The sequence below is a fragment of the Chiloscyllium plagiosum genome, unplaced genomic scaffold (assembly GCF_037043375.1).
Source record: "Chiloscyllium plagiosum isolate Xiang-an unplaced genomic scaffold, Cpla_swu_hap1 HiC_scaffold_3, whole genome shotgun sequence".
Classification (NCBI taxonomy): domain Eukaryota; kingdom Metazoa; phylum Chordata; class Chondrichthyes; order Orectolobiformes; family Hemiscylliidae; genus Chiloscyllium; species Chiloscyllium plagiosum.
This window is the reverse complement of record NW_028270141.1, coordinates 135,627,211-135,655,185: the sequence shown is the minus strand read 5'-3', so window position 1 is coordinate 135,655,185 and position 27,975 is coordinate 135,627,211. Positions and strand designations below refer to the sequence as shown.

The 27,975-nt window shown below is 41.0% G+C and overlaps 1 protein-coding gene and 1 long non-coding RNA gene across 8 annotated transcripts in view; one reads left to right on the top strand and one right to left on the bottom strand.

The window, feature by feature from the left end:
- rmdn2 (regulator of microtubule dynamics 2) overlaps nt 1-27,975 on the bottom strand; it is a 415,905-nt gene that overhangs the window by 9,780 nt on the left and 378,150 nt on the right. Inside the window, exon 13 of one of the 5 annotated variants that reach the window (XR_015754542.1) lies at nt 18,172-18,511. The exons of the other annotated variants lie outside the window; for them this stretch is intronic. The gene's annotated coding sequence lies outside the window, so the exon portion shown is untranslated. Of the gene's footprint in view, nt 1-18,171; nt 18,512-27,975 lie in introns of those variants that run through there. 5 annotated transcript variants of the gene reach the window in all.
- LOC122548482 (uncharacterized) overlaps nt 1-27,975 on the top strand; it is an 88,693-nt gene that overhangs the window by 45,436 nt on the left and 15,282 nt on the right. For 2 of the 3 annotated variants that reach the window (XR_015754557.1, XR_015754558.1), the window contains one exon: nt 5,654-5,874. The exons of the other annotated variant lie outside the window; for it this stretch is intronic. This is a non-coding gene — a long non-coding RNA (uncharacterized LOC122548482). Of the gene's footprint in view, nt 1-5,653; nt 5,875-27,975 lie in introns of those variants that run through there. 3 annotated transcript variants of the gene reach the window in all.

Genomic DNA, 27,975 nt, shown 5'->3' with positions numbered 1-27,975 from the left:
AAATGTCTTTTTCATCACCCTGTCTACCTGTGACGCCATTTTCAAGGACCAATGTATCTGCACCCTATCTCTCTGTTTGACACCACTCCTCAGGGCTCTACCATTTAATACACCATTGATAATTGAATTGAATGACCAAACCTCAGAGGAATAAATTGCATATTCCTAACGTCCTTAAGAATCTATTAGCTGGAGATAATACACAAGTTAAAATAGACCTATAAACATGATTATACAAATTATGAGAAAAGAATTTGATTATGCCTTGAGATATTTCTGAGAAACAAAATAGAGTCTCCTATTACCTGTGAGTATTTCTTGACCTTTTTTGAGAATTATGACTTACATTTTTATCATGTATATATAATTTAATATTACAGTACTTTACACCATTTTACAACTCCACAAAATATTAAAAAGTCATAATAGAGGACTGCAACATAAAAAAATACTTGCAGGGTGTAGTGGATTTACTTATATATTACATTTTCTTTCATAAGAATTGCCTGGAGATAGATTTAGTAAATGGATAATGTTTAGTATCCCTGATATAGCCTTTGGATGAGATCTTAGGTTGCAGTTCTGGATCTTAGTAATGACAGCTAGGTATAGAATGGTATAAATATTGGCCAGCACGCTGGAAAAAACTTCCCTCCTTTTCTTTGAATTATTGCCATGGGATATTTGAATTCATCTCAAAGGGCAGGCATTAAACATCTCACCTAAAAACAGCATCTCTAATAATCTTTCAACATATGATATATGTTCCTTAAATGGACTTGAAACTACAGCTTTCTGATTCAGAGATGAGACTGCTACTATTGACCCAGGACTGATGCTAAACTGCATGATTGGCATTGAGACCTACAGAGGAAATGATGACATCCTTTTGGAATTTTTTTCTTTATTGTACGGACAGATCGTGACTGAGACTTCTCACAAAGCTCCTTGAAACCACAGCAATCCTCTCTAATTTTTCTGGATGACATAAGAAAAGGAGGTGGGGAAAGTGTGAGCAATATGATTGTAAAACATATTTTTGTCTTGAAGTCACGTAATCAGGTGATGTTGTTTAGCGAAGGGAGAGCAAAACCACCCTGAGGGCACATAGCATTCATGATTGCTTGTGCAGGTTACAAACCTGTGGTGCTCTGCATTAGGTAGATGGAACAATATCTTTTAATCTGTTATCTATACTGCAGATTGAGTGAGCATTTAACCAATATCAGGAACATTTCTAATGTGAACAGACTGAAATGAGAAGTGTTCAATTAAAATTCAAGAATTACATTTCCTTAGCACTTCTCCAATCTGAAGATATTTGAAGGCATTTCACAGTCAATAAAGTATTACCCTGAAGTGTAGGCACTGTTGTGATGTAGGAAATGCAGTAATAAATGTGTATACAGCAAAGTCCCTCGACTATCAGCATGGTAATGCCTACATATCTGTTTTTCTGATATTGATTGAAGGAAAGATATTAAATAAGACAATTCAGTGAAGAATATTGACTAAGACTTTCAAAATTCAGGCAATTAAAAGGGTCACATAGCAGGTGTCAACACCGCTCATCTATGCAGCTTGGTCTGTACAGGACATGATGTGAGAATAGGAATAGAACCTGTGATCATCATCTCAGCAACAAACTTCCAATTTCCCCTCTATTGCTGGCATGAAATTGCTTATAATCTGGGTCTGGGGACAGGATTAGAGAGTGGAGTTGGGTCATTACTTGCTAAAGTTATGGCTTGGAGGTGCCAGTGTTGGACATAGTTAAAAATCGCACAACACCAGGTTATAGTCCAACAGGTTTATTTAGAAGCACTGGCTTTCGGAGCACTGCTCCTTCATCGGGCATCAACCACCTGATGAAGGAGCGTCGCTCCGAAAGCTAGTGCTTCTAAGTAAACCTGTTGGACTATAACCTGGTGTTTTGTGATTTTTAACTTTGCTAAAATTATGCTGACTTTGAGGAAAGCATCATGCAAATGGATAAATGAAGCAGTGTTGCATTATCCATGAGTATCTGTACAATATACCAGTGTACACATGAAGCAGTACTTTTAACAAACAAACAGTGGGGTATCAGATGCACCTCATTAGATTGAGGCCTCAGAATTAGCCCACTGATAAGGACTTCTAGGACCCACAACAGAAAAAAATCCACATTGTTGTGAAGTATGGAGCATTGGGAAGGATAAAGAAAAGAGAATCAACAGTTTCAAACTGATAGATTTCAGAAGTGTACAATTGTGAAATGTATCAGTGAGTACATAACGTACTTATGCAAGAACATTCCAGCAGCTCTTTGGATAAACTGAAGAGACTAATCAGAGGTTGTTGTTGTCTAAGTGCCATGACAAGGGCTGTAGGTGACCACAGTCTTCCAAATTTGCCAGAAGGTAACCTTGGATGATCTTGATTATGGACTTCTGTTGAAGCAAATTTTATATGTTGTTCAGATGCTTCCTTCGCTGTCAGCCTCTTGCTCCTTTCCTATTAATCCCTTCTGTGATGATTAAGCTCTAACCCTGCAGCATGGATATCGTGTCTGAAGAACTTCATTCAACTTCTTCTGTTAAGAGTTCTCCTGTTCCAGTCTCAATTGGTATCTCTTTATTAGTGCTTTTCTCCTACCAGCTTACCTTCAGACACTTCTTAAACCCCACATTTTGAAGCATTAGATTCTCCTTTCTTTATCCTTCTTGATGCTCCAATCTTCACAGAAATATGGATTTTTCTCTATTGTTGGTTCTAACAGATTGTTATCACTCAGTGCCCCAGGCTAATCCTGAGGTCTCAACTGAGCTCATCATGATGCTCTGCTGTTTGCTTGTCAAAAGTGAAGAAAATATTCTTTTTGCTCTGTTTACTTGTAATGTCTTCAACTATCCTGTTGTTATGGTATGATGTTGGAAGAAAATGTAGGCCTATGCTTATCAATGATGATTCTTCGCATCAAACGAGGTCACACATTCCTAACCTAACATGGGATTATGAGTATCTTTTTCTAATGATAAGTTTACATCACTTACTGTCTGTGAATCTCATGATTTCATAACCACAGAACAATGAGAAAGCCTGAGATTAAATTAAATCTCACCTTTATTACAAGTTGGTGCAAACATTCTTTGCAAATTAAGAGATTTTCTTTAGGGCTAATTATAGTCTCAGGTATTGCTGGTTGTGTCCTGAGGGTAGACTTTGACAATGAGTGCAACATTATATTAACAAGAATTTCACAGAGAAAGCAGCAGTTTGGCTTCTAAGGAATACCTTGGGCTTGAGAAAGCCAAGAACAAAAATGACTCCGGATTTCAGGAACTTAAATTGGAAGAAGAATTTAAATAAATAATTTGTTTACTCATTGGGAAAAAGAATTTTGAGGTAAGCCAACCGAAATTTCCAACGCATTAAGGGGCTGGATAATCCATGGTGTCAAAGGATTATCCAGAGACACAAGTTAAAAATGAAAACATTAGGAATGAGTGGGAGGCAAGACAACTTTATTTTTTCTTTATTTGAAAAGTATTATATTGTAGAATAATTATACAATTCATTTCAAAGGAAAGTCATTAAAGTTGACAGAAAATTGATCCAAGAGAGAACTGTGCCCTCGGTGAAATGCAATGAACAGTGGTACTGAGAAGTTAACGATTGTCTGGGCTCCGCAAATGTAAATGCAATCATCTGAGTGGCAGATGGAGTTTAATTTAGATAAATGTGAGGTAAGGCAAACCAGGGCAGGACTTATGCAGTTAATATTCAGGCCCTCGGGATTATTGCCGAACAAAGAGATGTAGGGGTGCAAGTTCCTTGAAAGGGAAGTCGCAAGGAGATAATGTTGTAAAGGAGGCATTTGGCATGCTTCCCTTCATCAGTTCGAACATTGAATATAAGAGTTGGGATGTCATGTTGCAGCTGTATAGGACATTGGTGACGTCACTTTTGGAATACTGTGTACAAGTCTGGTCATCTTGTTAAAGGATGGATGTTGCTAAACTTAAGAGAGTGCAGACAAGATTTACAAGGATGTTTTTGGGACTGGAGGGTTTGAGTAATAAGGATAAGCTAAATAGGCTGGGGCTTTTTTTCTCTGGAGTATCGGAGGCTATGGGCAAATATTGTTGAGGTTCATAAAATCATGAGGGACATGGATAGGGTGAATAGCCAAGGTATGTTATTCTGGGGTGGTGGGGAGTTTGGGGGTGGGGAGGTCCAAAACTACTTGGAGGGCAGTTAAGAGTCAGCCACATTACTGAGAGTCTGGAGCCATATGTAGGCCAGACTGGGTAAGGACAGCAGATTTCCTTCTCTAAAAAGCATTAGTGAACCAAGTGTTTTTCTAAATGAGAATTGATAACTATTGGACTTATTTTAAAATTCTGGACTTTTATTGATGTCCATTACCCTCACCATCTGCCATATTGAGATTTGAACCAATGTCCACAGAACATTAGCTTGGGGTTCAGGATTACTAGTCCAGTGACACTACCACTATGCACCAACCTCCCCAAAGCTGGTTGAAGGACGTGAAGTATGTTTACTGCAAGGTCAAGTTTCCATTATCTTACCAAACCATAGGGCTGCACTCTCATTAGAAAGAGAGAATCAGTGATGATTTAACCTGAGGTCCACGACACTTCAGGCAAGAGGAGAGGTTGAGAAGGAGAGTCTTTCATAATAACCTCAGCTGTATGTGGGATTTGAACTCATGCTGTTGGCATCATTCTGATTCAGAAACCAACCATTTAGCCAACTGAGCTAAACCGACTCCCATGTTTACTGCTTAACTGCTGGCACATGCTGTAAGTGTGACATTGATATAGATTGATACCAGACAGAGACATGTCCAATTCCTAGAATGTCTAATACTTGAAACTGTGACAAGCTACCTGCTTCTCCTTCTGTGCTAAAAAGCATTGTTTGTCAGTGAGATGTTAAGTGAGTTAGCACCAAGAAACTAAGCTGAGAACCATCAGATGCATTCTGTGCAGATGCATAGATGCGTATGTGTTCCTGCAAAGCAAGCTGGTTTAAACATGCACATCAGATAAAGTCCAAGATGAAGTCCTAAAGTGACAAATGAATTGATTCAAAAACAGTCATGATGATGGTAAGGCTGCTAGTTTGATGATGGTGAGGCTGCTAGTTTGATGATGGTGAGGCTGCTAGTTTGATGATGTTGAGGCTGTTATTTTGATGATGGTAAGGCTGCTAGTTTGATGATGGTGAGGCTGCTAGTTTGATGATGGTGAGGCTGCTAGTTTGATGATGTTGAGGCTGTTATTTTGATGATGGTGAGGCTGCTAGTTTTGGCCACTTCCATGAATGAAGTCAGTGTCCATAGAGCATGTAGGAAAATGGAGGTGAAGGTTGAATTGTCTAATGGCTCAGAGAAGCTAGTATTGAGCTGCTACCATCATAACTGCTCTGACTTAATAGGAATTGACCCTGTCTTAATTTCTCATGGAAGTAGAAATGAATTGTGAGCTGCATGGAGATGTGGTGATTTGGATGAGTAATGAGATGGAAATGTATGGAAATAAGATAGTTGCAAGTCATTAATAAGATCCAGAATTGTCAGTTTAAATCTGAAGAGGAAGATCTGACTTTTTTCTTAACATTGAGAATCTTTTTTTTCCTTTCTCAGAATTGCCCATGCCACTCATGGGAACAGAAAGTGGCACTCATAATAATGGCTTCAGACGATCAACACCAGTTATCTAACTGCATTTCTAATAATACGGAATTCTATTTGAACCACGATGAAATTTTGGGCCAAAATTCTTTGCTTGTTCCTAAACATTTTTAAAGTGGGTCTCTTTGTTATCCTGTCAAAGGGGAGAATTTGCTATGGCATTCTGGACAATATTTATTCTATACTCATTAACTAAATAAAGGCAACTGTCTCACCACTGTTTGCGAGTCCTTACTGTGAGCAAATTGACTGCCATGTCTTCTAAGTTACAACTGTGACAACTCTTCAAAAGTACTTCATTGACTATAAGGTTGTTTGGAACATTTTGAAGTGATGAGCTTTTATCTAAGCTATCCTTACCAAGCATAAAATCCAAGGAACTGTTCTCACACAAGATATATCAAAGTTGCTTGTCTCTTTACAAAATAATGCACCTATCATTGCCTATACATTAACAGCACAGTGGGGGAATGAGTGGAGAGTGTCAAGCTCCTGGGAGTGGTCATCCACAACAAGCTTTCTTGGACCCTTCATGTGGAAGCACTGGTTATAAAGGCCCAACAACGTCTCTTCTTCCTCAGGCAGCTGAGGAAATTTGGCATGACGGCAAATACCCTTGCCAACCTTTATAGTTGCACCATTGAGAGCATTCTGTCTGGATATGGCAACTGTATCATTCAAGATTGGAGACAGTTACAGAGAGTGGTGAACTCGGCCCGGACAATCACAAAGGCCAACCTCCCATCTATAGAATCCATCTACCAGGCCCACTGTCAAGGAAAGACTGCTAGCATTCTCAAAGATTCATCCCAACCCAGCAATGTTTTTCTACAACCTCTATCATCGGGGAGAAGGTACAGAAGCCTGAATACACGCACCAGCTGGTTTCAAAATGGTTTATACCTTACTGTAGTTAGAATACTGAATGGACTCACAAACCCTTAACATTCGCCTGTACCTGTGTTTTTGCTTTTGCCGCTGTTTATCTATTATTTACTATCTATGCTACTTTGTGATCTGCCTGTATTGCTCACAAGACAAAGCTTTCCACTGTGCCTTGGTACACGTGACAAGAAACTCAACTTAGCTCAACTCAACTCAACTCAACTCGAGTAGTCTGACTTTATCATTATTATAATGCCACGGAGACAGACAGCTGAACTAATCAGCCTTTCTACCATTGTATTCACAACATAATCAAATTAAAACCTTTGAAGACCCTTAATAGTTACTCCAATAGTTCCTAACAAGTCTTTTGAATTATCAGTCCCAGATTTTGTGAATAATTAATTCCAGACACTGAAGGGAGGGTGGCAGGAGACAACAAACTATAGGCTGATCAGCCTGACCTTGGTGGCTAGAAAGATTTGCAAGTCCATTATTATGGATGAGATTGCAGAGTGCCCATAAGTGTACGGTCAAATAGAGCTGAGTCAGTATGGCTTCATCAAGGGAAGGCCGTGCCTGACAAATCTGTTAGAATTCTTTGAGGAGGTGATGAGAATTAGACAAAAGAGAGCCAGTGGACATGATTTATTTGGATTTCCAGAAGGCCTTTGACAAAAGCCTGCTTAATAAGACAAGAACCCATGCTGTTAGGGACAAGTAGTGGCAATGGATAGAAGATTAGCTAAGTGACAGAAGGCAGATAAAAGGGTCCTTTTCAGGATGGCAGCTGGAATCTAGTGAAGCTCCCCATGGATCTATGCTGGGACTGTAACTATTCACATTATGCATTAATGATCTGGATGAAGGAACTGAGGGCATTGTTGCTATGTTTGCAGATGACACAAAGGTAAGTGGAGGGACAAGTAGTGTTGAGGTAACAGGAAAGCTGCAGAAGGACTTTGCCAGGCTATAAGAGGGGGAAATAAGTGGCAGATGGGATGCAATGTGGGAAAGTGTGAGGTTATGCACTTGGTAGGAAGATTTAATTTGCTTTATTATTGTTATGTATACCAATATACAGTGAAAAGCATTGTTTTCCATGCTAGCCAGGCAACTTGTAACTACATAAGTACATTAGAGTACTAGAACAGAATGCAGAACATAGTGTTATAAATAAAGAAGGTGCAGAGAAAGGTCAACTTTAGAATATGAGAGGTCCATTCAAAAGTCTGATGGGAAAAAGCTGTTCTTGAACCTGTTGATAAGTGTTTTCAAATTTCTTGTATCTTCTACCCAACTGAAGAGGGTGGATGAGAGCTTGAAAATCACCATTTTCTAATCCCTTTCACTTCCAAAAAAGAGTCATTCTGGACTCAAAATTATAACTCTGTTTCTGTATCCACAGATGCTGGCACATATGCTCAGTTTCTCCAGTACTTTCAGTTTTTATTTCAGATCTCCAGCATCCGCTATACTTTGTTTTTGTTTTTATTTAAGAATAATGGGTGGATCTGGGAGATTGTTTCATCTGTTGGGAGGGGAGTCTAAAACTGAGGGACATTGTTTAAGAATAGGAGATCTCCCTTTTAAGACAGAGATGAGGAGGGTTTTTCCTGTCCCAGACAGAGACTGGAGTGTGGAATTCTCTCCCCAGAAAGTAGTAGAGGCTGGGTCTATGAATTAATTCAAGGATAAGTCAAATAGAGTTTTGGTTGACAAAAGAATCAAGTGTTATGGATGCAGGCAGAAAAGTAAAGCTGAAATTATGAACAGATCAGCCATTGTTTTATTGAATGACGGAGCTGATTTGAAATGACTAGTTCTCCTATGTCCTGTGTTGCTATGCCATTTGGCATGCTGTAGTATTGTGAAAATTGCTTCGCGAGATAGTTGTGAGGGTACGTTAAGAATTGTTCAGTTTTCTTACCTCTAGTTAGTCAGCATCTTGTATAACTCTAGCAATTTGACATGGCATCAGCCTCTAAATCAGTTTGAGTTTCTTATTGTAAATTAATGTCTATGAAATGGACCCTAACTCTCATTCTAGTCAGTTATATCACTATAACTGTGACTGAATCACTCAACTCTACTGATCAATGCTTTAAGAATGTTTTTAATATTTCTAAGTTTATCCTCAGGGTATACTTTGACAGCAGTTTCCTTACAAAACTGCAGTAGGAACTAAATCTAAATTTTATTAATGACACAGATCATGGCTGATGTTTTGTGTATACATGGTAAAGCTGACGTGTACTTTTTTCCATTGCTATCAGGATTTATAGTGATTAATTTGCAGAATAAAATAAAGCATCAGAGAGTTTGAAGCTCACTTACTCCAAAGTGCTTGAAGAGCAGCCTTAAGTTCAATGGAAACTGCTTTCAATAAAAAAGTTTCCTACTTTTTAGTCTATATATTAAAAAATGTTATTAGATTAGATTAGATTACTTACAGTGTGGAAACAGGCCCTTCGGCCCAACAAGTCCACACCGACCCGCAACCCACCCATACCCTTACATTTACCCCTTTACCTAACACTACGGGCAATTTAGCATGGCCAATTCACCTGACTTGCACATCTTTGTGACTGTGGGAGGAAACCGGAGCCCCCGGAGGAAACCCACGCAGACACGGGGAGAACGTGCAAACTCCACACAGTCAGTCGCCAATTTGGGCTATATGTTTAAAACACAGCTCTCAATGTCAGGCTGTATGTTTTCAATGATGGTACTCCATCATCTTCCTTGACACACCTACACCCCTGACAGGGTTTTGCACATAATTTCTTTTTTAAAAAAAAGTTTTAAATTTATTTTCATGTTTGTGCAGTTCGCTACATGAATTTTCCAGAGCAGGTACAATAATATAAGGTTCTTAATTTCAGCTTGACATAATTATAAATGATAAGAAATTATTTATAGTTCAGAGCAGGCAGGCTTGAAATTCAGGTTGTTTGCAAAATAGCAAATACTCCAACTACTTTAAATCCTAATAACAAGATATCTATGAAAGGATATCCCAAGGAAAATCACTAACTAAGTGACAATTAAGTCAAAAGTTGTTGATTGACTGCAGGGACTCATGATAAAGAAATCTCTATTGTAGGTGGTATTGTCTGCAGAGTGTTGAAAAAGACTCAGGAAAGGTAAGAATGAATGGCTTGGAGTCAATTTGGAGATGATGTCAACAGTAAAAGGAAATGGAATCTGAAGATGCTGCAGAAAAATTATAGAATGAGTTCGACAAAATGGGTGGCACGGTGCCTCAGTAGTTAGCACTTCTGCCTCACAACCAGGGACCCAGGTTCGATTCCAGTCTTGGGCAACTGTCTGTGTGGAGTTTACACATTCTCCCCGTTACTGCGTGGATTTCCTCCGGGTGCTCTAGTTTCCACCCACAATCCAAAGATGTGCAGGTTAGGTGAATTGCCAGTGCTAAGTTGCCCATGGTGTTCAGGGTTGTGTGGGTTAGGTGCATTAGTCAAGGGTAAATGTAGAGTAATAGGGTAGGGGAAATGGGTCTGGGTGGGTTACTCTTTGGAGGATCAGTGTGGACTTGTTGGGCCAAATGGCCTGTTTCCCCACTGTAGGAATTCTATGATTCTGTAAAATTATATCAATGGGAAGAACACTGGCAAATGAAATGTAATGCAATATAAAAATATTAATCATACAAAGGAAAACTGAATGACTTACATATTACATTAATGGTGCTGAATTACAAACTCATTAACATGAAAATTAGTGGACAATAAAAGGCAAGCTAATCCATCTAGCCTGCACCATAGTATACCAAATGTCCAACTTATTACTGTTTTATCTGAGCAATGTGTCGACAGTATTTATCTCGAGAGACTCTTTGGGGTAAAAATGATAAGACTGCTTATTCACCCCCAAGTAAAAAAGTTATTTGTAATGAGACAAAGTTTGCCTGGCAGCAATTACATACTGTGGGCAACTTTAACCAGGGCATCAGCCTTTTGGCAGGAAGGAAATCACATCTTCTGGAGATGACAAGCAGCTAGGTACTTCAAGCACACCCACAAGGAAAGTAGCTGTGCAACCTGCTCCTTTGGAGTTATTTGGCAGGGCAAGTTTGACCAACTTAGATCGGGGTGTGGAGGGTAACTGTAGGTTTTGGAGAATAGGTAGATCGAAAGGAAGGGAGGCATAGCATTGCTGGAGTGTGTCCGTGATGTGTGAAGAGCATATCTCTCCAAAGGTAGTAACCACCCCCTTCCTTCACATCATATTAAAAGTATTTCTAAAAATCAAGCTGCTCACTCTGACTGCTCGCATGTGCCAAAATAACCCTTATGATTGGTGGGCTGTTGATTTCTGTACCATCTATCAGGAGTCAATTCAGGGGTAGTTGGGAAGCTGGACACCTGTGCTATTTTATGTGAAAATGGACTTAGTTGGACATATAAGGTCCAACCCTTTATCTGTGAAGATATATATTATGAGTGAAGCAAAGAAAAATCATCATAAACTCAAACGTAAAGAGAATACATTGAGTACTTTAAGAAATCCTTATAATTAGCAGGACAATGGTTCGCAATGAAATACCAACTCAATTAGGGGCTTAGATAGCAGAATTGCAAAACTTGAGCTATATTATGACAAGCAATAGTTGTTAATTATAAATCTGTTAAGTAATTTTAATTTGGCAGGTAGTTGAGGAGCTTCTGCAACACCAGGTGCAGGAGTGAGTCATAGGAAATTACTAATTCAGTTGAAAACAGTATAAACTTAATTGTGGTTGCCATAAAGCCAGTAATATGAAAACAGAAACAAAACTGGATTAATTGTATCACTTACTTTTATTAAAAGCTCATTAATGTAGCTTAATTGTTTACAATTTAAAAAAATATCAATGAACAAGATTCAGGGGAAATGTTGGGATGTGAAATTAACTTTTTCAAACAGTCACAACAGGCCAAACAGCCACCTTTACTGCTGTAATGTTCTGGAGATTCTACAATTCACATGACGTTAAGTCTTCCTTGAACAAATTTGCTTCAGCTATTACAGAGCTATTTTTGACCATTTAGAGCCAAAGAATTTCAGGCACCTGAATGCAGGTTTTTCAAAAAATTGTTTTCACAAAAATGATGAAATGATAATATTATACAAATAATATTATCAAACAGTTGAAGGGTGTAAATAATTTTAAAAAAATATTTTGACTCTTATTTTTGTCTTGAATAATATTCTGTTGGGGATTTTATTGTTTAGTTCATAGATGTTAGATAATAGCTATTGGCTAGATTAACCAAGAGCAACCCGCAACATAATACTGTTCAAACAGCATACTAACTTTATTTACTGACATTCATTTGCAGCATATGGGCATCACTGGCTGGGGCAGCATTCATCGTCCATCCCAAGTTGCCCTTAAGAAGGTAGTGGTTCTTGGTGGTTCCTTCCTTCTTGAACCACTGTGGTTTGTGTGATTTAGTCGCTTTGAGACCCACTATTTGAAGTGGATTGAAATCATCCTCAGTCTCAAGTTATACACACACAGAGTGCTGTGAGGGAGAAACTTCCAGGATTGTGACCCAGTAAAAATGAAGGCGGGACAGTATAGTTTCATTTCTGGATGGCATGTGGCTTGGAGAGGAATTTGCAGGTGACGGTGTTTCCATGTATCTCTTGCATTTCACATTTTAGAAGGTAAATTTCATTGGTTTGAAAAATGCTGCCTCTGGAGCTCTGGGGAGTTGTTTTGATGCATCATGGAGTTGATATACAATGTTTCTACTGCAGGTCGTTGCAGGAAAAGCTTGAATGTTCAAAATTGTGGTGTTAGAATTTAGGATCCTCTTTAAACTTCTTTCAGTGTTTCATATTCAGTACTACATATGTAACATCAGGCTACATGTAACTGTGTTACAGCAGAAACTAGTCTTCCACAAGTATGACAGAAAGCTTGATCAGGTGTCAAAATTAAGAAAGTTTTACCCTTGGAAGGAATGAAGACTAATCTTCAATGGAAGTGGGCAAGGGGGCAATAGTCATAGAACATAGAACATTACAGCACAGTACAGGCCCTTCGGCCCTCGATGTTGCACCGACCTGTCATACCAATCTGAAACCCATCTAACCTACAGTATTCCACATACATCCATATGCTTGTCCAATGACGACTTAAATGTACTTAAAGTTGGAAAATCTACTACTGTTGCAGGCAAAGCATTCCATACCCTTCCTACTCTCTGAGTAAAGAAACTACCTCTGACATCTGTCCTGTATCTATCACCCCTCAATTTAAAGCTATGCCCCCCTCGTGCTCACCGTCACCATACTTGGAAAAAGGCTCTCCCTGTCTACCCTATCTAACCCTCTGATTATCTTGTATGTCTCTATTGTCACCTCTCAACCTTCTTCTCTCTAATGAAAACAGCCTCAAGTCCCTCAGCCTTTCCTCATAATACCTTCCCTCCATACCAGGCAACATTCTAGTAAATCTCCTCTGCACCCTTTCCAAAGCTTCCACATCCTTCTTATAATGCGGTGACCAGAACTGTACACAATACTCCGAGTGCGGCCGCACCAGAGATTTGTACAGCTGTAGCATAACCTCACGGTTCTGGAACTCGATCCCTCTATTAATAAAAGCTAAAACACTGTATGCCTTCTTAACAACCCTGTCAACCTGGTTGGCAACTTTTAAGGATCTGTGTACCTGGACACTGAGATCTCTCTGCTCATCTATACTACCAAGAATCTTACCATTAACCCAGTACTTTGCATTCCAGTTACTCTGACCAAAGTGAATCACCTCACACTTGTCCGCATTAAACTCCATTTGCTACCTCTCAGCCCAGCTCTGCAGCTTATCTATGTCTCTCTGGAACCTACAACATCCTTTGTCACTATCCACAACTCCACCGACCATAGTGTCGTCTGCAAATTCTATGCCCTCATCCAGGTCATGTGTAAAAATGACGAACAGCAGTGGACCCAACACTGACCCTTGCGGTTCACCACTGGTAACTGGATTCCAGGATGAACATTTCCCATCAACCACCACCCTCTGTCTTCTTTCAGCAAGCCAATTACTGATCCAAAATGCTATATCTCCCACTATTCCATTCCTCTGCATTTTGTACAATAGCCTGCTGTGGGGAACCTTATCGAACCCCTTGCTGAAATCCATATACACCACATCAACCGGTTTGGTCACCTTCTCAAAGACTCATCTAATGTCACGAGTAGCTAATCCATGGTTACTGACCAAGAGGATTGAGATTATTGATTGACAAAGTGTAAACTACTAGCCCCTAGCCATTGGGTAATCAACAATTTCTGAGGGGCAGAGGAGTGTTTTCAAGGCTGGGCCTCAACAGGCAGACATTGTAGGTGGGGGACCTTATCAGGTGGTCCTCAGACAACTGTGTTCACCAGATGGAAGCTGGCCAGAAAAAAGAGAAAGAAGACCAAGGAGAGAGTTTTCTAACACCTCCGTTAGAGAGCAGGATGTTGCCTTCAGCTAGAGAGCAGGATGATAGCTCTTTAAAGACCCTTTAAGGAATCACTAATTAATATCCTTTTGGAGCTCCTTGAGTATTGATTCCCTGAGCAACAGGAAATGGCCTGCCCAGCTGGAACTCATCATCTGAGCCCTTCGTAAAACTCACTCAAATGGTGGTTGCTAGTTAAATACAAACAAAGTCACAGTGATTTGGGGGTGGGCATGCCATTTGGTTGCATGTAAAATCACTTCCAGACATCAAAATAAAGATAGTGCAAACGCAGGGATGGGTCTGCAGAACTGTTTGTCTCAGGTTGGGACTAGCCTACGTATGCCACGCGTAGTGGCTCTATTTTGGTGTTCAACAATAAATGATGTTCCTTTCTTGTTGGGGGCTTCCTGAGTTATTCCAACTACTTTAATAAGATCAAAACATTCTGCACCAATAGTTGTTTGCCTTCTCGTATCAGTGAACTATCCCCAATTGTCACAGTTGTATATTTTCTTTATCTAAATATGTAAGGTATCATACATAAACTGCTGCTCTTAACAAACTCAACAAACTATCGGAAATGCTACCAATTGTCAATTTCCTATATTAGGTATCTCTGATCACAAGCCTCCGCAAAAGCAACAGTAAACAGAGTGCTGATTGAGCAGGCTGCTTTAGGTGTTTAACTTATCAAATCTTGTTAATGCAGACATCCAGAAAAATCAAGAGTATTCCATTATACTCTTGATTTTTACCTTGTGGACAGGCTTTGTGCAATGTGTGAAGCCGCAGAAAATGGGAGAGATATTAAACAAGTATTTTGCATCGGTATTTACTGTGGAAAAGGATATGGAAGATATAGAAAGTAGCGAAATAAACGGTGACACCTTGCAAAATGTCCATATTACAGAGGAGGAAGTGCTGGATGTCTTGAAATGCATAAAGGTGGATAAATCCCCAGGACCTGATCAGGTGTTCCCTAGAACTCTGTGGCAAGCTAGAGAAGTGATTGTTTGGCCTCTTGCTCAGATATTTGTATCATCAATAGTCACAGGTGAGGTGCTGGAAGACTCGACATTGGCTAACGTGGTGCCACTGTTTAAGAAGGGCAGTAAGGACAAGCCAGGGAACTATAGACCAGTGAGCCTGACGTCGGTGGTGGGCAAGCTGTTGGAGAGAATCCTGCGGGTCAGGATGTAATGTATTTGGAAAGGCAAGGACTGATAAGGGATAGTCAACATGGCTTTGTGCGTGGGAAATCATGTCTCACAAACATGATTGAGTTTTTTGAAGAAGTAACAAAGAGGATTGAAGAGGGCAAAGCGGTCGATGTGATCTATATGGACTTCAGTAAGGTGCTCGACAAGGTTCCCCATGGGAGACTGGTTAGCAAGGTTAGATCTCACGGAATAAAGGGAGAAGTAGCCATTTGGATACAGAACTGGCTCAAAGGTAGAAGACAGAGAGTGGTGATGGAGTGTTGTTTTTCAGACTGGAGGCCTGTGACCAGTGGAGTGCCACAAGGATCGGTGCTGGGTCTTCTACTTTTTGTCATTTACATAAATGATTTGGATGCGAGCATAAGAGGTACAGTTAGTAAGTTTGCAGATAACACCAAAATTGGAGGTGTAGTGGACAGCGAAGAAGGTTAGCTCAGATTACAACAGGATCTTGACCAGTTGGACTAATGGCCCGAGAAGTGGCAGATGGAGTTTAACTCAGATAAATGCAAGGTGCTGCATTTTGGGAAAGCAAATCTTAGCAGGACTTATACACCTAATGATAAGGTCCTAGAGAGTATTGCTGAACAAAGAGACCTTGGAGTGCAGGTTCATAGCTCCTTGAAAGTGGAGTCGCAGGTAGATAGGATAGTGAAGAAGGTGTTTAGTATGCTTTCTTTTATTGGTCAAAGTATTGAGTACAGGAGTTGGGAGGTCATGTTGCAGCTGTACAGGACATTGGTTAGGCCACTGTTGGAATATTGCATTGGAAAGATGTTGTGAAACTTGAAAGGGTTCAGAAAAGATTTACAAAGGTGTTGCCAGGGTTGGAGGATTTGAGCTATAGGGAGAGGCTGAATAGGCTAGGGCAGTTTTCCCTGGAGTGTCGGAGGCTGAGGGGTGACCTTATTGAGGTTTACAAAATTATGAGGGGCATGATAGGATAAATGGACAAAGTCTTTACCTTGTGGTCGGGGAGTCCAGAACTAGAGGACATAGGTATAGGATGAGAGGGGAAAGATATAAAAGAGACCTAAGGGGCAACTTTTTCCACACAGAGGGTAGTACGTGTATGGATTGAGCTGCCAGAAGAAGTGGTGGATGCTGGTACAATTGCAACATTTAAGAGGCATTTGGATGGGTATATGAATAGGAAGGGTTTGGAGGGATATTGGCCGGGTGCTGGCAGGTGGGATTAGATTGGGTTGGGATATCTAGTCGGCATGGACGGGTTGGACCAAAGGGTCTATTTCCGTGGTGTACATCTCTATGACTCTACGACGCTATGACTAGGTAAATTACTTGCCATAGAATTCCCAGCATTTGACCTGCTCTGAAAACTACTATATTTATGTGGTCGGTCCAATTCAGTTTCTGGTCAATAGCAAACTCCAGAATGTTGACAGTGGGGTAATTCAGTGATGATAATGCGACTGAACGTCGAGGGGTGATGGTTAGTTTCACTCATGTTGAAGATGGTCATTCCTGGCGTTTGTGTGACATATCGTTTACCATTTACTACCCCAAGTATGAACACTGTTCAGATGTTGCTGCATTTGGACACAGGCTGCTTCAGGATTTGTGGAATTGTGAATGGTGCTGAACATATCATAGTGGACAACCCCATTTCTGACCTTATGATGGAAGGAAGGTTGCTGAAGAAGCAGCTCAAGATGGTTATAGAACATGACATCGAAGAAGTTCTGCAGCGATGTTTGTCACTGAGATGACTGATGTTCAACTACCAGAAATATCTTCATTTGTGTTAGGTAAGACTCCAACCAGTTGAATATTTTCTCATTAATTCTCATTGACTTCAGCTTTGGCTTCTTGGTGCCAACCTCAGTCAAACGCTACCTTGCTGTCAAGGGCACTTACCCATACTCCACTCTTTGAGTTTAACTTTTATATCCATGTTTGAATAAGGATTTAATGAGGGCAGGAGCTCTTGGGGCCTGGCGGAACCAAACAGTGTCAGTGAGCATATTGTTGTTGAGTAGGAGCTGTTTGGTAGCACTGTCAATGATATCTTCCACCGCTTTACTGATATTTGTGGTAGGAGAAAGTGAGGACTGCAGATGCTGGAGATCAGAGTCGACAGTGTGGTGCTGGAAAAGCACAGCAGGTCAGGCAGCATCCAAGGAGCAGGAGAAATTCCTGATGAAAGGCTTATGCCCGAAACGTCGATTTTCCTGTTCCTTGGACACTGCCTGACCTGCTGTGCTTTTCCAGCACCACACTCTCGACTCTGATATTTGTGGCAGATTGAAAGGTGGTAATTAGATGGGTTGGATTTGTCCTGCTTTTTGTGGAGAAGACAGGTCTGGTCAATTTTCCATATAACTGGACAGATGTTAGTTTTGTAACTGTAGCAGAATAGCTTTGTTAGGGGAATAGCTACTTCCAGAAAAGAAACCTTCAGTACTATTGCTGGTGTATTTTCAAGCTCATAGGATTCGCAATATCCAATGTCTTCAGCTGTTTCTTTACATCATGTAAAGTGTATTGATTTCGCTTGAATGCAACTACAATGTTGGGACCTCAGGAGTTGGCTGGGATGGATTACCCATTTGAAGATACTTGGAAATGGTTGCAATTTAAACCTTGAATTTGGCACTGATATTGTAGGCACCCCCATCATTGAGTGAGAGTATATTTGTGGTGCTTCCTATCTGGTGAGTTGTTTCACTGTCCAACACCCTTCATGACTAGGAGTAGCAGGACAGCAGAGCTTTGATCTGATCTATTGTTTGCAGGTTCACGTACTGATTTATTAAATTGTGGTTGAATGCAGTTTTGCCACGGGTGATGACGTTCAGCATCTCTTGATGTCTATTTTTGAGCTGCTAGATCTGAATGAATTAAACATTTTATTGTTTGGGCAGATATATTTTGCTGCCACAACCTGGTGCCATTTTGAGTTACAATAAAAGCATCAACAAAAGAATTATTTAAATAAAGTTCATCTTCTTTCAAAATGGGTCTCAAGCTTAGCTCTCGGGCTTCTGCAAGGTGTTCAGGGCCACCCCGGTACAGAAATAATGACAGCAATGCCCCAGGAGACCCTGACTCCGCAGCCGCCTCACTGACACTGCCAAAAGTCCTCGTTTCGTGCATCACCATTACCGCGGCTGTCACCCTGCCACCAATGCCAAGAGTCCAGGCTCTGAGTCTACTGCTGCTATCACCAGTCCTGATCCATGCCACTTGATGCTGCAGCCGCCACCCCACAGATGCTGAAAAGTTGAAGAAAGAAAAGAAAAAGGGCAAAAAAAGGTCAAAAACGAGAGAGAGAAAAGGATACCACAAGCCTGGAGCAGACAGGCTCAGGATTCTGAACACTGCCTACTGTGCCAGTGCCACCATTTTGAAAAGTCAACATCTAACCCATTTAGCACAGAGCTAGTACTATGCAACATGATTAGAGGTACCTTCAATGTGAAGGTGAGACTTCGTCTCAATATGAATTGTGCAGTTGTCACTTTACCAACGCTTTCATGGAACATGCATCTACTACAGCTAAATTAGTGAGGATGAGGTCAAGTATATTTTTTCCCTCATGATAGTTCCCTTACCATCTTTGCAGACTCAGTCTAATAGCTGCCTCTTAGGACTCGGCCAGCTCAGTCAGTAGCGCTAGTAGTACTGAATCATACTTGGTGACGGACATTGAAGTCTCCCACCAGAGATCATTTTGTGTCCTTGTCACCTTCCAGGCATTGTCTAATTGTCCAAAAGTGGTATTCAGCATGAAGAACCTGACTCTGATGGTGGAGAGGAGGGATTGGTTAAGCATGAGGTTATTGATGAGCTTTATTGCCCGAGTGCCATATGTCATCTTGAGGCCCAAATTCAATATTGAGAATACTAAGGACCACTTATTTCCAACTGCATAACAATGTGACCCCTTCCCTGATGAGTTTATCCCCTCAGTGGAACAGGGCATGCCCAGAGTTAGTGATGGTGCTATCTGGGACATTGTAAGGTATGATTCGGTGAGTATGACTGTCTCAGACAGTTGCTTAATTAGTGTGTGAGACAATTGTGCTAATTTTGACATAAGGCCTCAGAAAGTAATAAAGGTGGGAGGTGTTGGCAGGCTAATAATCCAGAACCCAAGACTAATGTCTTGGTGATCTTCAATAAAACTCTGGAATTATAAAATAAAAGCTAATCTAATGGTGATCATGTAACCGCTGTCAATTATTGTTAGAAACCATCTTCTTTAATCATGCCGTTTAGGAAAGGAATTCTCCTGCCCTTAACTTGTCTGATCTTCATGTGGCTTCAGACCTACAGAAACATGGGCAATTCAGATTGGGCAATCATTTCTGACTTTGCCAGCGATGCCCACATCCCATACTTGAATTGTTCTTTCAAAAAACTTTGTACTGTCAACAGGGTTTGTGTGCCTTGATTGAAGCTGAATGATCCTTCCATTTTCATTCCTTTAGTCAGACATTGTAGCAGTTCGATTTAATTGAGTGGCGTGCTCTAATATTCTGAGAGTCTGACATGCATGTGTAGTCATATGTTTCTGTGGGGATGAATGGGAGTTACGTCGAAGGAACTGTCCATTTGGAATGCTGAAATTGGAGGTGACAATGTGTTTGATGGGATGGCATTATGTTGAAGTTGGTGGAACCAATGGAGGGTCATAATTGGATATGGAAGCTGAAAGGATGGAATATGATGATAAGGGGAACCCTATCGTTGTTATGGAAGGAAGAGTGGGCAATAAAGGTCGAGCCAGTGACGTCCTCATCCGGTGAATGAATAAAAAAAGGGGAAGGTTGAGAGCAGAAGTGCATGAAATGGAACAGACATGATAGAGGGGCCTATTAACTACTTGGGTCGAGTAACTGGAAAATATAGTGGTAACATTGTCATTGGTGCAGAGATCAGTTTTTAGTGAATGATTGGGGTGTCATATGTTGGGCAGGGTGAGAATCTGGTGCTTCAGTGAGTAGGAGGTATCCTGGGAAGACACAGCTGACCGTAACTACCTGTTTGAGGTTTCTCAGCCTCTTGTGGCAGGGCTGCCATGTCTTGTGTTCCAGAATCTGAGAGTTGACTTTCTCAGCCACTTATTCCAACAGATGTCTGGGGATGGTTTTGAGGAGGTGACATCTCAGCTCAGACAATGCATTAAAGGTGTGAGGTTAGGGTTTATCTGTATCCCAATCTTGAGTCAGACTGGTTCTATTTTCAAGGTGGAATTTTTAAAATATTACATAAATTGACTGTTTGCATTGACTGCCTGAAGATTGTGCACTTTTTGAGCAAAATAGAATGTATCTGCAAATATAATTCTGCAAATGCAAATTCACCCCATGGACTTATATGTGTGTGTGCGTACATGAGAGAGTGTGAGTGTGTGCATGTGAGTGTTGTAGTCCTGAAGGCTGGGCAGTTTGCTGTGAGCATAGGGAGCAATTTTGCACCCCAATATGCCAACATCTTCATGCGCAAGTTCGATCAAGACGTCTTTGTTGCACAGGACCTCCAACCAGCACTATACACCAGATATACTGACGACATTTTCTTCCTCTGGACCCATGGCGAGCAGTCACTGAAACAGCTATACAGTGATATCAACAAGTTTCAACCCATCATCAGACTTACCATGAACTTCATTATCTATCTCATACTTGGACACAAGCACCTCCATCAAGGACAGGCACCTTAGTACCTCACTCTACCGCAAACCCACGGATAACCTCAGGATGCTGCACTTCTCCAGCTTCCACCCTAAATATATCAAAACAGCCACCCTCTCTAGACAAGGCCTATGCACACACAGGATTTGGTCTCATGAGGAGGAATGTGACAGACACCTGAAGATACTCAAGGATGCCCTCATAAGAACAGGATGCGATGCTCATCTCTTTGATCGCCAGTTCCGACATGCCATAGCAAGAAACTGTAATGACCTCCTCAAGAGACAGACACGGGATGCAATCAATAGGATACCCTTCATTGTCCAGTACTTCCCAGGAGCGGAGAAACTATGTCATGTACTTTTCAGCCTGCAGAACATATCGATGAGGATGAGCACCTCGCCAAGACCTTCCCTATGCCTTCACTTCTCACCTTTAAACAATGACCAAACCTTAAACAGACCATTCTTCGCAGCAAACTGCCCAGCCTTCAGGACAACATCAACCACAACACTGTACAACCCTGTCATGGCAACCACTGCAAGATGTGTCACAGTGTTGTCATGGATACCATTGTTACATGTGGGGATGCAACAGGTACTCATGTGACTCTGCCAACGTTGTCTATTTCATACGCTGCAGGCATGGATACCCTGAGGCAAGGTACATTGGTGAGACCAGGCAGATGCTGCAACAATGGATGAATAGACACCGTGCAACGATCGCCAGACAGGAGTGTTCCCTCCCAATCAGGGAATGCTTCAGCGGTCAGGGACATTCAACATTGGATCTTTGGGTGACCATCCTCCAAGGCGGACTTCGGGATATACAGTAACACAGAGTGGCTGAGCAGAGGCTGATAGCCAAGATCAATACCCATGAGGATGGCCTCAACTAGGATCTTGGGTTCATGTCATGCTACAGGTGAGCCCACTACACTATGCTCTCTCTCTCTCTCTCTCTCTCTCTCGCACACACACGTACACACATACTTACATACTCACACACTCATTCAGACCCTCTCTCATACACACACGCTCTCTCATACGCACACATACAGACCCCACACTCACACCCACATACACACCCTCTCACAGGTTTATACTCCATCACACTCACACACACTTTACTAAGCATGCACACATGCAAACACTCACACTCACACGCAATAACATGCAGACACTCACTCACTCCCTCTCTCTCTTACATACACACACATATATAAGTCTATGGGATGAATTTGCATTTGCAGAATTATATTTGCAGATACATTCTACTTTGCTCAATAAGCACACACTCTGCAGGCAGTCAAACCATGTAGTATTTTATAAATTCTACTTTGGAAATAGAACCAGTCTGACTCAAGATTGGGATACAGACAGATGCTAACCTCACACTTTTAATGCATTGTCTGAACTGAGATGTCACCTTTTTTTAAATAAAACCTTAAGTTATCTTGAGAATGTGACTTAAAAGAAGTTCTGGGATTTATATATTAATAAACCGAAACCTGCAACCCATTCTAAAAGATGAAAGACTTAACAGCAATCTAGGTGTGTTCAATATATCATTTCAGTTGCATGACACTGTACTCTTTTGCTATAAATTCTGTGTCTTATGGTCCTGCTCCACAGCTATCTGATGAAGGAGCAGTGCTGCGAAAGCTAGTGCTTCCGAATAAACCTGGTGTTGTGTGATTTTTAACTTTTAAATGTTGTAATTGCATCAGCCTCCAGCACTTGCTCTGGCAGCTGATTTCATACATTTACCACCCTATCGTTCCACTATATTTAATTAGTCCAAGGTGGCATAAAATGCAGAATTGTTGATGTTCTAAATATCATTATTCACTTTGATAATTTAAAATAATAGTTGACCTCCAAGGACAATGACCATACTCCTGAGCACATGGACTTCAATGACTTTTCAAAGGTTGGGGTTAGTGTGTTCTCCATGCATTGTGCTTATTATCTCACTGCTCCTTTTCACTTGCCTTTGAGAACACATGGCTGACAAATTTTGATATCAGTAGATCTGACTTTGGACCATAAGTTGATAGTGCAGGTAAAAGAGGATGTAAAGCGACAAAGTCGAAGATCGCAGGGGTGCATTGTAGCTAAAGTAAAAAATGTTTGGCACTATTCAAAGAACAAAAGCGGCTGAGATGGATTGTTATAGCTCACATTTAGTTATAGAATCATAGAGTCACAGAGATGTACAGCATGGAAACAGACCCTTCGGTCCAACCCATCCATGTCGACCAGACTTCCCAACACAATCTAGTCCCACCTGCCAGCACCCGGCCCATATCCCTCCAAACCCTTCCTATTCATATACCCATCCAGATGCCTCTTAAATGTTGCAATTGTACCAGCCTCCACCACTTCCTCTGGCAGCTCATTCCATACATATCTATTTATCTGAAATACCTCTATGCTAGACCAGGAGAAGCAATTGACTGCAATAATCCAGCAATATCTATAGTTACTTTATCATATTGCACCGGAGGACGTCGTTCAGGACAACATCTCTGCACTACCTATTGGAAAGTGTTGCGAATTCATTTTACTTCCAGCGCTTTCCATGTAGTCTTACAAATCTTTTATTTTGCAAATAGATAAACACATTTCCCTTCGAAAATTATCAAAAAAATCTGCTTTCACCATTTTTCAAACAATGCTTTCAAACAATTATAAAAAACTCATTGGGTTGGATGAAGCACTGAGGATTCCCATACCATGCTCAAATACATGAGGGTATTGGGCAAATTCGTCTCCGGAAAATTCCAAAAATTGTTTGAGATAATTCAGTAGTGAGGGCAACAAATCAGAGAGAGGTCTCCTCTGTGTGACAGAATCTGTGAGAAGTTGAGTGGCAGCAATCATCATGGCAGCCAAGACTGCCAAGGCAAACAGGATCAGTGCGGGAGGGATCGCAGCAGAGGACAGAAAGCAAGAATCCTGGGCTGGGCCAGTGGGCTGGGGGAGTGGGAGCTCGAAATGAAGTGAGGCTAGGAAGTGCCGAGAGAAACTGAGAAGTGGAAAAAGGGCTGTGTACTGCCGGTTGGCAAAGAGAAGTGCGCAGATTTAAACATTTCCAAAAAAGATTCAGCAAACTGGGAAGCGGGAAAACTGAGTTCATGAATTCTTTCCAAACACGGTCATGAGAAAGAAGCTCTTGCAGCAGGGCACAAAAATAGTTTTTCAATGAGAAGAATTCATCAAAATCCTCAATAATTGTCAACCATCCATTAAACTTAAAGCCACAACACACAAGGAAAGTATAGATTGTATGGGCATCACATTTTTTAAACTGGCACCAGACAACTGGCATAAATCAACAAAGGTGATGGTCAAATTCAGGTCAATTCAGATGTCCATTCATATCCCAAAAGGTGGATGGATGAATGCATTACTGTCCTGTTGAAGAGGCGAGAATGATGGAAGTGGATGGATCTTATGGATCAATGTGAGACTACTTCGTGTCAAAAGAAGATAATGCAGCTGGTGGAAGTATAGGTCTCTTTGAAGAAAACCACATTTTGGGACAATGTCTAAATTTGTTGGTGCTATGAACTGGAGGAGTAGCAAACTGCCAATCGAAACGTAGGGTATTAGAGGAGAATGTAAACATGCAATGAGAAAGATTTGGAGATGCCGGTGTTGGACTGGAGTATACAAAGTTAAAAATCACACAACACCAGGCTATAGTCCAACAGGTTTAATTGGAAGCACACTAGCTTTCAGAGCGCCGCTCCAGAGTGGCGCTTGGATAGCTAGTGCTTCCAATTAAACCTGTTGGACTATAACCTGGTGTTATGTGATTTTTAGCAATGAGAATGGGCTGAGATCTTTGTCTATTATATAAAATTACCAGGATGAGTGTATAGATCATTAGGTGGCTTGACAGTTAAAACAACTAGTAAGAAGATGAATTAAATTCGGGACTTAGAGTTTAGAGCTATAATGCATGGAAACAGACCTTTGGTCCAACTTGTCCATGCTGACCAGATGTCCTAAATAAATCTAGTCCCATTTGCCAGCACTTGGGCCCAAATCCCTCTAAACCCTTCCTATTCATGTATCTATCCAGATTCCTTTTAAATGTTGTAACTGTTCCAGCCTCCTCCACTACCTCTGGCAGCTCATTCCATACGTGCACCACCCTCTGCGTGAAAAAGTTGCCCCTTAGGTCCCTTTTATATCTTTACCCTCTCACCTTAAACCTATGCCCTCTAGTTTTAGACTCCCCCCCCCCCCCCCCCCCATCCTGGGGAAAAGACCTTGTCTATTTATACTATCCATGCACCTCATGATTTTATAAACCTTTATAAGGTCATCCCTCAGCCTGCAACACTCCAGGGAAAATAGTCCCCACCTATTCAGTCTTTTCCCTTTCAAGTTTCACAACATTCTTCCTGTATCAGGGAGAGCAGAATTACACACAAAATTCCAAAAGTGATTTAACCAATATCCTGTACAGCTGCAACATGGTCTCCCAACTCCTATACTCAACACACTGACCAATAAAGGCAAGTATGCCAAATGCTTTCTTCACTATCCTGTCTACCTGTGATTCCATTTTCAAGGAACTATGAACCTGCAGTCCAAGATTTCTTTGTCAGCAACATTCCCCAGGGCCTTACAATCAAGTGTAAAAGTCCTGCCCTGATTTACCTTTCCAAAATGCAGCACCTCACATTTATCTAAATTAATCTCCATCTGCCACTCCTTGGTCCATTGGCCCATCTGATCAAGATCCTGCTGTACTCTGATGTAACCTTCTTCACTGTCCACTACACCCACAATTTTGGTGTCATTTGCAAACTTACTGATCAGTTTACCCTGAGGAACCTTGTTGAATGCCTTACTGAAGTCCATATAGATAATGTCCACTGCTCAGACCTCATCAATCCTCTTTGGTACTTCTTCAAAAAACTCAATCAAGTTTGTCAGACATGCTTTCCCAAGCACAAAGCCATGTTGATGATCCCTAATCAGCCCCCACCTTTCCAAATACATGTAAATCCTATCCCTCAGGATTCTCTCCAACAACCTGTCCACCACTAATGTCAAGTCTGTAGTTCCTTGGCTTTTCCTTACCATCTTTCTTAAATAGTTGCACACGTTAGTCCCAGGGATTAATCCACCTTTATGCATTTTAAGACGTAGCACGTTTTGAGAAGATTTGTAGCTCAGGTTGAGGTTCTCAGAGGGTGGTAGATGGGGTCTAACTCGATGTGTTTGTTGATAGAGTTCCATTTGGAATGCCATGCTTCTAGGAATTCTCGTATGTGTCTCTGTTGGCTTGTCCTAGGATGGATGTATTGTCCCAGTCAAAGTGGTGTCCTTCCTTATCTGTATGTAGGATACTAGGAGAATGTCATGTCATTTTGTGGCTAATTGATGTTCATGTATCCTGGTGGCTAGTTTTCTGCCTGTTTGTCCAATGTAGTGTTTGTTACAGTTTTTGCACGGAATTTTGTAAATGCCATTAGTTTTGTTTGTTGTCTGTGTAGGGTCTTTCAAGTTCATTAGCTGCTGTTTTAGTGTGTTGGTGGGTTTGTGGGCTACCATTATGCCAAGGGGTCTGAGTAGGGGCCTGGAAGCATGGCATTCCAATCGGAACTCTATCAAGTTAGACCCCATCTACCACATCGAGTTAGACCCCATCTACCACTCCCTGAGAAAAAGAACAGGAAATGACATCACCACAGGAAATGACATCACCAACTCAAAGAAACCCAAACATATAAATAGAAAACAGGAATCATCAGCAGTGCTTCACCTGGAGGCCCACTGAAGATTGTTAGCTAATAGGGTGACGGAATGTCTGGAAATGAACCTTCTAGCTCAGTGAGCAAACCTACATTTTAAGATGTCCAACACCTCTTCCACTGCAATATAGATGTTGCTATTTATTTCCCCACATTCTCTATCTTCCATATCCTTCTCCACAGTAAACACACTATGCAAAGTACTTCTATCTCCCCCATCCACTGCGGTTCCACACATTGGCAGCCTTGTTGATCTTTGAGGGACCCTATTCTCTCCTAGTTACCTCTTTGGCATTAATATATTTGTAGAATCCCTTTAGATTTTCCTTAGCCCTATTTGCCAAAGCTATCTCATTTCCCTCCTGATTTTCATCTTAAGTATACTCCTACTGCCTTTATACTTTTCTAGGGATTTACCCAATTCTTGCCGTCTATATGCTTCTTTCTTATAATTTACCAAAACCTCAATTTCTCTACCAGCTACCTACCAGCTTTGCCTTTCACTCTAACAGGAACATATTGTCTTTGGACTCTTGTTATCTCATTTTTAAAGTTTCCCATTTGCCAGCCATCCCTTTACCTGTGAACATCTGCCCCCACCCACACACACCCCCAATCATGATTTGGAGGTGCAGGTCTTGGACTGGGCTGTACAAAGTTAAAAATCACACAACACCAGGTTATAGTCCAACAGGTTTAATTGGAAGCACTAGCTTTTTGAGCACTGCTCCTTAATCAGGTGTTTGTGGAGTACATAACTGTAAGACACAGAATTTATAGCAAACGTTTACAGTGTGATGTAACTGAAATTATACATTGAAAAATACCTTGATTGTTTGTTAAGTCTCTCATCTGTTAGAGTGACCATGTTAGTTTCAATTCTTTCATATGTAAATCACAAAACATTTTTTTTTTATTTACATTCTCAGGTTAACGTTAACAATTGCTGTCAGCCCAGATAATATGTTGAAGGTGTTAAGCCCCCTGTGTGCTGTGTCATAATGTTTAGACTGATTCTAATCTAAAAAATGAGTTAACAGAGTCTTACATGGATTTGTGCAGTTTTTGAGCAAAGTACAATGTAACTCTGCAAGTACAAATTCACCTCACAAACGTATATGTGTATATGTGCATGTGTGTGTGTGTGTGTCTGTGTGTGTGTCTGGGATGGAGGATTGTGAGTGTCTGTGAGAGAGAGTGTATATGTGTATGTATGAGTGTAAAGGGGTCTAAGTCTATGAGAGGGTGCATATGTGAGTGTGGG